Below are 10365 nucleotides of genomic sequence, written 5' to 3'. Positions count from 1 at the left end.
TTACAGGTTTGTAGCAGAGGCTAAAATCTGGGACTCTGATGCCTCCTGCTTTCGTTTCCTTCTTCAATATTACTTTGAATATTTGGGGTCTTTTGTGGTTCCATACACGTTAGCATTATTTGTTCTAGCTTTGGAAAGAATGGTGGCACGATTTTGATGGGGATTGCATTGAATGTGTAGATTGCTTTGGATGGTATTGACATTTTTACAATATTCATTCTTCGAATCCAGGAACATGGAATGTTTTCCCATTTCTTTGTGTCTTCTTCAATTTCCTTCATAACCCTTGTATCGTTTTCAGCACACAGAACTTTTATATCTTTGGATTGGTTCATTAGTATGTTGAGGTTATTGATAGGTATTTTATGGTCCTGGTGCAACTGTGAACATGATCAGTTTCTTTAGTTCTCTTTCTGTTTTGTTTTATTGGTATATTAAAATGCGATGGGTTTCTGTACATTGATATTGTGTTCTGCGACTTTGCTGAATTGATGTATCAGTTCGAGAAGACTTTTTGTGGATTCTGTCAGGTTTTCCAGGTAGAGTATCATGTGGTCTGTGCCGAGTGAACGTTTGACTTCATCTTTGCCATTTTGATGACATGTATTTCATTTTGTTGTCTGATTGCTGCTTCTAGGAATTGCAAAGCTATGTTCAACAACAGTGGTGAGAATGGACATCCCTGTCATGTTCCTGATCACAGGGGGAAAGTTTTCAGTTTATCCCCAGGAGAATTATATTAGCTGCGGACTTGTATCATACATCGCTTCTATGATGTTTACATATGTTCCTTCTATTCTGACTTTCTTGAGGGTTTTTATTAAGAAAGGATGCTGTGTTTTGTCAAATGCTTTTTCTGCCGGTATTGACAGGATCATGTGGTTCTTACCTGTGATTTTCTTAATGTGATGTATCGTATTGATTGATTTCCAAATATTGAACCAGCCCTATAGCCCAGATAGGAATCCTACTTGATCATGGTGAAAAATTCTTTTAATATGCTGTGCGTTTGTTTTGCCAGTATCTTGTTGAAAATTTTTGTAGTCTTATTCATTAGGCATATTATCCTATAGTCGTTTTGTTTTTGTTTTGTTTTTTTTTTTTGCTGGGTCTCTGTCTGGTTTGGCAATCAAAGTAAAGCTGGCTTTGTAGAATGTGTCTGGAAGTTTTCCTTCCATTTCTATTCTGTGGAACAGCCTGAGATGGATAGATATTAACTGCTTTAGATGTCTGATGGAATTCCCCAAGGAAGCATGTGGTCCAGAAAATGAGATAAATCTTAGGATGCAATGACTAGGACAACTCCCAGACAAGCTGATGGTCTCAGGAATAAGATATGGATAGATATGAAACACATATGGGTACGGCAAAGGGAAGCCTCCGTCCTCTACCGTGGGAACCCAAAGGCAAGATGCCTGTGTTATTACCTTAGAAATGAGGGAAAGCTTCTGGAGTTCACTGTTTTCCCTTGCCATCCTATCAGTGGATAGTGAAGACAGTCATTCCAAGGTAACAGGCTTGTGCTGTAAGCTAAGCTCAGATGTTTGGAACAGGGCTTGGATGCAGTAGTTCATGAATGGTCTCTTTCTGTGCTAAGCAGGTCCTCGACAATATTGCCCATGGTGAACCAACTGTTCTTCAGAGTGAAAGCATCTTTAATGGCCAGGGAGGGAAACAAGTTGGCTAGCCATCATTTCTTCTACCAGCCACCCAAACACCAAGTACTCTCAGGAAGGCAATCCTTCCTTTGGGATCTCAGAAACTGATTGCTCTTGGTTAGCACAGACCAGATTCAGAGTTAGGAGAGGCTGGCCCTCACTATGCAGGGGACAGACTCAGTGCATTACATGAGACTCACGACATGGTTATTGGGTCACGGCCTGGGAGGGGTGCTGAGCGTTCTCGACCCAGGGCGCTTGGACTCCAGATATACTTGGGAGAGAGAGAGTGTCAGCTCCCAGGGCTCAGCCCTCCCTAGAAGCTGGGGGATTGTGCTTCTCCCTCACGTGGGGCGGTGTGTCGTGTAACGAGCATGCCTGGAAGATGCTCTCCTGTGGGTCACCCAGATCGACAGGCTCTCAGGATGGCCCCTTGAGCAACCTCAGCAGCATTAGCAGTAGCCAGGACTCGCTGCACAATGCCCCCCAAAAGAAGGTCATCAGTCTTCAGTGTGCTGCTTGCTAGGCAAGAAACAAAAGGTCCACCCGGCCACGCTAGTGACAAGACCGCCTGAACAGGTTGGTGTCCCTTGCGTGGCTCTCGCATGCGGGAGGTCTTACTGGCATCGTTCCTCTAGATCCGCAGTCACTCGACCTGCAGACCCCTCCCCCTTTCGGGAGACCTCACGTGGCTGTTGACACCCCCCGCCTCCCATTTCATCACTCTGCTTCCCCACAGCCGCTGAATTGGAGGTTGAAAACCCTCCCAGGGTGCCCTGGGACTCAGCAAATTGGGCGGACAAGCTGATAACCACAATAAACTTTAAAAAATAAGCATTGTGTTATTTGTCATGTGGCTGAGCAGTTCTCAGCGTACCTGGTTTTGAAGCAGTGGTTGTTTGTTCAATGTTCTATATAGCTGCAAATAGGTTATATCTCCTCCACAGTGAACCTGAGGCCCGTATTCAACTATGGTCCCTAGAGGACGTAGAGCATGTATGAAATCTGGAAAGGACCCCCGAGGATTCCCAGTCCACCTTGAGAAGTTGTGCAGGGAGGGCGTGACCCCAGAGCACTTGACTCTGAGCCTGGCTCCTGCACAGATGAGTTTGGGGCTCTGGGGAAGCTACGTAGTAGCATTCCTGTGCTTCTTTTTAATCACTTGTAAATGGGAACAGTGGGAGCACTGCAGTCTCGTGGCTTTTAAGAGTGTCTGCATCTAAATATCCACGAGATACTATGATCACAGAAGCTCCATCTCATTATGTGTAACTGCAGCCCCTGTGAGGACATGGTCAGCAGCATTCAGAAACTGTCATTCATCTGGTGGTCTCTCTGGCGTACTCACTAGGTTGCCCTCCTTTTTCCTTCCCCTGTAGTTTTTGAGTTTCTCTTAAATAAATAGACTCTGACCTTTGCCATCTATTCAGTACCTCTTATTTTTAACTGGTCTTGATTCTGAGAACGAGTAACAGCAGTGGGTTTTGTTTCTTACCAAGCAGCTCAGGCGCTGTGATGCCCGGGATGGGATCCAGAGGAGTGGTGCGGGCATATCTCTCTGGGACTTTCCACTGCAGAGCAGGTCGCATGTGGGTTGAGCGTGTCCCAGAGCTGAGTTAAATGGATGAAGGAGGCAGGCTGAGACCACATCCCAGTGGTCCGACAACTGAAAAATAAAAGTGAGCCCTCTTCAACAGAAGAGGTGGTTTGCAGTTTAGCGGGGTGAAGCAGGAGGCGGGCCAAGGGGGGACATTGGAGATGGGACAACGGGATGGGGCCTTGAGCCGGGGAAGAACTCAGTGGGCTCTGCGATACTGGACAGCAGGCAACGCATGTGGCCACTCTTCAGTGCCCCGAGTGCCTGCGAGGTCTGGAGTGGGGTGCCTCACGTCCACACTGGGCCCACAGGGCACCTTCCCGCTAGAGGCCGTTTCCCCTTCAGCCCCCGGACTTGTCCGTTAGTTTCTTTCTGTCTGCCTCAATGTAGTCTCCTTCTCAGAACTCATAATAAGGATCATGACCGGCACGCTGTCAGTTGTAGTTCAGGTGAAATGCCGTTATTTCTGTTACTGCTCACAATTCCGTAGGAACCCTCAGGCTTTTGGTTCCCTGGGAATGGAAATTTGTAGAAACTGTTTAACAGTGGTCTGATTTGAATGTCCCTATGTTTGAAGTGTATAAAAGTGTTTTACACTAACTTGGATAGTTGCCACCTGACTGTATGCAATTTGATACTGAAAGTAGACCTTTTGCTCCTGGAACCATGCTGGGAAAATTCTGTCCCTTAGATGTTGCTGATGTGTTTTCGTTCACATCCTTATACTTTCTGTAATGAAAACACTAAGATTCGTGGTAGTGCCTTCTGGTTCTCCCACCCCACCGCTCCCCGAAATGTGTATTTTTGTAAGTTCAGAGGTAACAAAAAGTGTGGGTTGGCTGCTTTCTGCGTGGAGCCTGCTTTGCGTCGTCTTCCTCCTTTCTCTCTGCCCCTTTCTCCTCATACACACTTGTTCTCTCTCTCTGTCTCTCAAACTCTAAAAACAGGGGCGACTGGGTGGCTCAGTCAGTGAGGCATGTGAGTCTTGGTTTCGGCACAGGTCGTGTTCTCACACTTGGTGAATTTGAGCTTCACATTGGACACAGTGGTGACAGTGGGGAGTTTGCTTAGGATTCTTTCTCCTCCTACCTCTCTGACCCTGTTCTACTCTTGCTGTTTCTGTCTCTTTCAAAAATGAAAAAAAAAAACTATAAAAAATAAATAAACAAACCAATTAGCTATTGAGAAACCAATAGTTTCACAGAGATGAGGAGTTTGGTTTCTTTCATTTTTGGTGTTTGACACTGAGAGTCTTCAGAAATATTTTTGACATCATAACACGTGGACTGCAGCCTGGGAATAGAGCCTGTAAGTTGTATTTTTGGGGTAGCCTGATATCTCACTGCAATACAGGGCCCTGTGCTCTGGGGGAATGTTTCAGTTATTTATTTGAAAAGACACAAAACGTTGTATTCTCCTTCTACAAAACCAGGTCTGATTTACTCCCACACCACTACTTAAGACTGTCGTGGTTGCCATAAGAATGAACACATGCTCGTGAGGAGAACAGGGCAAGGGAAAGGGTGCTGTGGGACTGTCCCAGCGTGTGGCACAGTCTGCAGCTTAAAGACTATTTGGAAAGCGAAAAGGTAGTCTCTTCTATGGCAGGAAGATGATTTCACATAGACAGTGGAGCAGGCCCAGGCAGCCCAGGACTCTGCTGACTTGTGCCCGGTCAGGGTCCTGGCACAAGTGTGGCCCTGTCTCCCTTTACCCCCTGGGACTGCCTTCTGGGCAGGGGGCCCGATGGCTGTCAGGAATGTGGGTAAATACCTGTAAACAAAATTGCAGAGCGAGGTCATTTTAAAGGGCTGGTAACTTTAGTATACACTTTTGTTTTTTAATTTCCAATCAGTCTTGATTTCTGGAGGATGACAAAACTTTAGGAAGGCACCTTCTTGGAGAAAACAGTGTAGACCCAAGGACATTTGTGACTTAGCTGCTGGGTCAGCAGAGACTCTCCCTGCAGACTTCTGGGCCACTTCCTGTCTGTCCTCTATGCAGCCAAAGAAGATGCAGCTGGTCGTCGGTCCGTGACATGCTGACCTGCCCCAGCCCCTCGGCGACGGCGCCACGGGAGGCTCTTTGACTGGAATGTGAACAATGGTGGAGAATGGCCGACTTCGTATGTAACAAGGCTGTGGCGCGCTCAGACTTCAATGATCTATGATGACTCCTAACTTCTGCTTATCTGCTTGAATATTAGTGTGCTCTTTCACCTACTACAGCTAGGCATCGTGAGTGTCCTCAGTGCGTTGGCTCTATCAGAGCCTAGTCCTGGGGGCCTGGGCAGCTTGCCTGGAGTGACCCGCAGAACCTGGGAGCTGAGGCCGTGGCAAGCCTGGGCGGGGGGTGACCTGGGCCAGTCCTCCCCCCACCCCTACCCCACGCCCACCCTGGGCTCCCTGGCACCACAAATCTCAGACGAGCAATCAGGAAGCACTGGGCTCCCACCGCGCGGCAGGGTGCTGGGTGTGCACCCAGGAAGAAGGCGCGAGACCCTGGAAATAATGTAGTGCAACTCTAATAAAGGTCTTAGTGTTCTTATGGAAATCAACTTTTTACATTTGTTTGTGAACAAGTTTAAAGAGTGGACCTCATTCTCCATTTGTAGATTTTCCTTACGTTTTTTATGTTTGTTTATTATTGAGAGACAGAGAGACAGAGCTTGAGCATGGGAGGGGCAGAGACAGGAGAAGACACAGATTCCGAAGCAGCCCTCATGAGGCCACCTCAGGAGACTCTGGCACAAGATCCCTCATAGCTCAGGCGACTCTGGGATGGTTCCTTCCCTCCCCGCCACAGAGAGCTTATGGCCATTGGGTCAAGGGATGGACGCCCTGACCCGTGGCCTTGTGTGGAGGGCACAGTTGACAATCGCTGGGATTTCCTCTTCCGGTACTGTCTCTCCCGCCAGGGCCGATGGTTTACTAACTGTGAAGGATACATAGTTACTTTCTGTGGAGTAACACTTCCCTTCTCCTTTCTGTCAGGGCATAGTTAGGTCATTCTGTGTCTTCCTGTTGAGAACCTTTGCTGGTTGATCTTTAGTTTCCGCACTTCCTGGTCCTTAGTGTTAAGTGTGAGGTTTGGAACAACAAAGTGCTTCCCTGCGTTTTACATCTAAGATTCTGTTTTTTTCCCCACCAAAGCTGGGCAAGCCTTCGGCATCTGAGAGTTTCTGGAAACAGACCAATTCCCCACAGGTACAATAGGTTACACATGGTTTATTAAAACTTGATTTGGTGAATCCAATGATGCTTAAAAAAGAAATGTCAGTTGAGAAACAGACCAAGCACTGAGCAGATGTCCGAGGGATGTGGCCTCTCTGAGAACACGCGTTCGCCATCCTTGGCTGTGCTCCCCCATACTGAATGTTCCGGGGCTTGCAGGCCTTTCCACAGACCCGCCAGGTCCCACCGAATACCCTTGACTCTCCTACCGCTACACACTCCTCCTTGAGGCCACTGTACCCTCATCACTGCTGACCTTAAGGTCCTTTCTTGTGTGTCACGTCGAGTGTTCTGAATGTAATTGTGACTTCACACTGTCCTCCTCGCCTTTTGCTGGCCGAGTCCTGCCACCTCCCAGGTGGGTGCTCCGCGGTACCGGGAGGGGTCTGTCCCCATGGCCTCTGCAGAGGGGCAGCAGGCACATGCCCAAGAGGGATTGTTGCCTCCTTCCTGATGATGTGGCTTCACTTGATGGTGTTTCTCAACATCTCTGACGTTCTGCTTTCTCTTACCCCCCTGTCGCTTGAGTCCTCGGTGGGAAGAAGTGGCATGGATTCTGCTGATTCTCCTCCTTGTCTTCCTGCGGCACCTTTCGCCGTCCTGACTTGAGGCCAGCGCTGTGTCCACACCAACCGGTGCGTGGGCAGATTTCAGCGGGAGCAGGGAGGCTCCATCCTGCCCTGCTTCGGTGCTTGCTGGCCCTTGTGCCCTGTCCCTTCTCGGTGGATCTTACCTGACTCCTCTTTTAAGAACATTCATCCGTGTACTCCCCAGCCCCCTCCCTAGGGAGTCCAGGGTGGTCTCCAGGTCCTCCACGTAGCTGCACTTACAAAGCCTGCTTTTCCAAATAAAGTCACGTGCACAGGTTCCAGAGATTTGGACATAGATGGGACCACCTCCCCAGTCCACCCATTTCTGGAGAAGGCCTGCTCTGCCTAGTCCTACCCCGGAGGCATCAGGGTGGGGAGAACGGGCCCAACCCTCCCACGGGGAAGAGGACTCTCGGGTCACACGACAGGCCCTAGACTGTCCAGGCAGAAAGCAGAAAATGGAAAATGGTCAAGAGGACCTCTGGTGTGCATCAGGATTACTGCCGGTTGATCTTTTCACTCGAGTGTGCTGGGCCTCTCCTAGCCACGAGCGTGCGTGTGCCTGGTGGGGGTGAGTGTTCTCTGCTTTGGTAGAAGGCACTTTCAGGGACCCGTGAGACAGGAACCACTCTGGAAAGGCACTAGGACGTGCGTGGGAGACAGTGATGCAAGAGGAAACCATCCTGCCCACACGTGAGAGGAAGCAGCATCAGGCCTGGACGCCAGGATGACAGGCAGGCTGGGCTGTGCTGAGGGCCAGGTGCAGGGAGGCCTGTGTCCCACTGTGCTGCCTCCACGGCCTCCGTCCGCTGAGCCATGGGCATGGTGGCCGCCCACAGGGTTTCAGGGCACACACACCAGAGCACATCCAGCAGTTAGAGGGTAGGTCAGCCTCTCCTGTGCAACCGGTGGCTGCTGTCCCCCTTGCTTGGATTGTTTTCAGTGCGTCCGGCCAGCCATCCTTAGAGGAGGCGAACAGAACCTTTCTCCACTGGTGCTGAGGGGAGGCCCACAGCCTAGTCTCTGTGCTTCAGGGCCATGGCTCTGGTTTTCAGGCCAGGATGCTCTCGGAAGCTTAAGTTAAAGCTATTTGTAAACATTTTCAGGAGAATAAAATAATGTCCATTAATTTAAAATTTTTTAATTAGGGTATCCTGGGTGGCTCAGTTGGTTGAGCGTCTGACTCTTGACCTCGGCTCAGGTCACGATCTCATGGTTTGTGGGTTTGAGGCCCGCATCGAGCCCTGGGCTGACAGCACAGACCCTGCTTGGGATTCTCTCTCTCCATTCCCCCACTCACGCATGTGCTCTATCTCAAAATAAAGTTAACAAAAATAAAAAAATTTTTTCACTTGTAATTAAAGCAGTGAGTGAGGCATTGTCACATTGCAAAAACAGAGGGCTAACGTTGTCTTAGTCTCCAACATGTTATTTTCTTTTTTATTCATGTTAATTTTTAAACCCACGGGGCTGTGGGTGTGCATTTGGTGGCCCAGCTGCCCAGCCCCCCAAGCTTAGAGCTGTCACACTGTGGCCAGAGAACTTGTTGGGTAGCCTCTGAGACCGTTCTTCCAAGCGTCTGTGACCCCGGGCCCTGCTCTTTCATGTGGAATCTTAGGAAGGCCACACCATGTCCATTCCCCAGGAAGAGGGGTGCTGATGAGATTCACGGGAGACTGACCCTATTTTGTGCTATGAGTCACCACGTCCTTCTGTCTCCCTTTTCCCAAAGGTGATTTTCCTCTTGTTTCATTTGGGTTGTCTGTGTTTCTTACAATCCCCTGTGTGGGCTTCACTCCTCATTGACCACACCTTTCTGAATGATATAAGTGGAAAGGAGCAGAGATGGGGGCCAAGACCGTGAAAGTTTCTGGGCACCATGAGCACACCAAGGAAGAGACTATCTTAATGCTGGTGTGAAATTGGTCTTTTGAAAGGCAGAGACACAGACCAGGGGGACAGAGCTTTCCTGTGAACCCACACGGGCACGACTTGGTCTGTCTTGGGAGCTCATGTTCCCACAACACGCGACTCCGTGCTTCTATACGTGTGTTTGCATAGGTACGTGGGGGCTTAGAATCTCCCATCACAAACAGTTCCTGTATTGATGATTCTAGCATCTTGTCTTCAAGAGCAGAGATTTCATCAGGGGACTTGGTCACCTATGCTCTCTGCTAGTGGGCGTTCCTGCCACACACCATGTCTTGGAATACTTCTGACCTTAAACTCCCCTCCACGACTCTAATTTTCCTGCTCTGTCACTGCGCGTGGGATATACTGGGGAGCTGTTTTCTAAGTCCCATATTCTCATGAGAGGCCCCAAATAGGAGAGCCGAGGGATTGTCCCGTGGGAGAGCGGGCCCTGCACCTGACTCGGCATGGCCTTACACTGCCACTTCTCCCGGTGGTGTTTCCTAGTCAGGAAGTGTAGGTAAAAGGAACCTTGAAACTGTGCTCAGAGTTTTCTTTAGGCTTCACCGGCTTCCGATTGGACCTTCCCGTCCCTACTGTGAGGGACCATCCCTCTGATCTGTTTGGTCACCTGCGGTGCTCGACTTCCTTGGCCCCAATATCTTTCAGGAAAATGAAGCTGTTCTTGGCTGAGGCAGAGCCAGGAAATCATTCCCAAAAGAGGGTGAAGTCTGTCGTGTGGGTATTTTAGACACAAGTGTAGGTTCCTCCCTGACTTGCTGAGCCCACACCTTCCACAGAAGCCACGTGAGGATGTCGAGGCCCTGGGAGCCGACTCCCGAGCCGGTGAAGTCACCATTGCTCTCATCGTCGTTTCTGTTCCCGTGGCTTTGAAACATGCTGGATGTTGGGAGAACCCCTGGGACAGTTGTGGGCACCCTGTGGCCGTTCCAGGTGTTGGAGCCGGTTCTACCCCCATCACCATTCCCAAGGACACTGGGCAGTGGCCAGGGCCGGTTTGCTTTTTCGGTATACTCTGGGATTGTCATCCAGATGTGTGGACGTGGTGACCCCTGGACAGCCCTGTGGAGTGGCCTTTGTACCATTTTGTGGTCCCCTGATTGTGACAGCTCTAAAGGCTTCTTGACCTGCCATATTTTGACCACAGCTTGGGATCTGCTTCACTATTCCCGGTGTTAATTGTAGAAAGGGGCTTTAGATGATAAATTCTGATAGTCTCTTAGGTCACCTTCGAGTATCTAAGAATATGTAAACCCAGTAGTACTTCAAGTAAAGAGATGCTGTCTAAACATTTTGCCTCACTGTCTTTGACTAGCGTCCTCAGAGTCTCTGGGATGTGGGATTGTTGACTTGCT

The sequence above is a fragment of the Neofelis nebulosa genome, chromosome 13 (assembly GCF_028018385.1).
Source record: "Neofelis nebulosa isolate mNeoNeb1 chromosome 13, mNeoNeb1.pri, whole genome shotgun sequence".
NCBI classification, from domain to species: Eukaryota; Metazoa; Chordata; class Mammalia; order Carnivora; family Felidae; genus Neofelis; species Neofelis nebulosa.
This window is presented reverse-complemented; position numbering follows the sequence as displayed.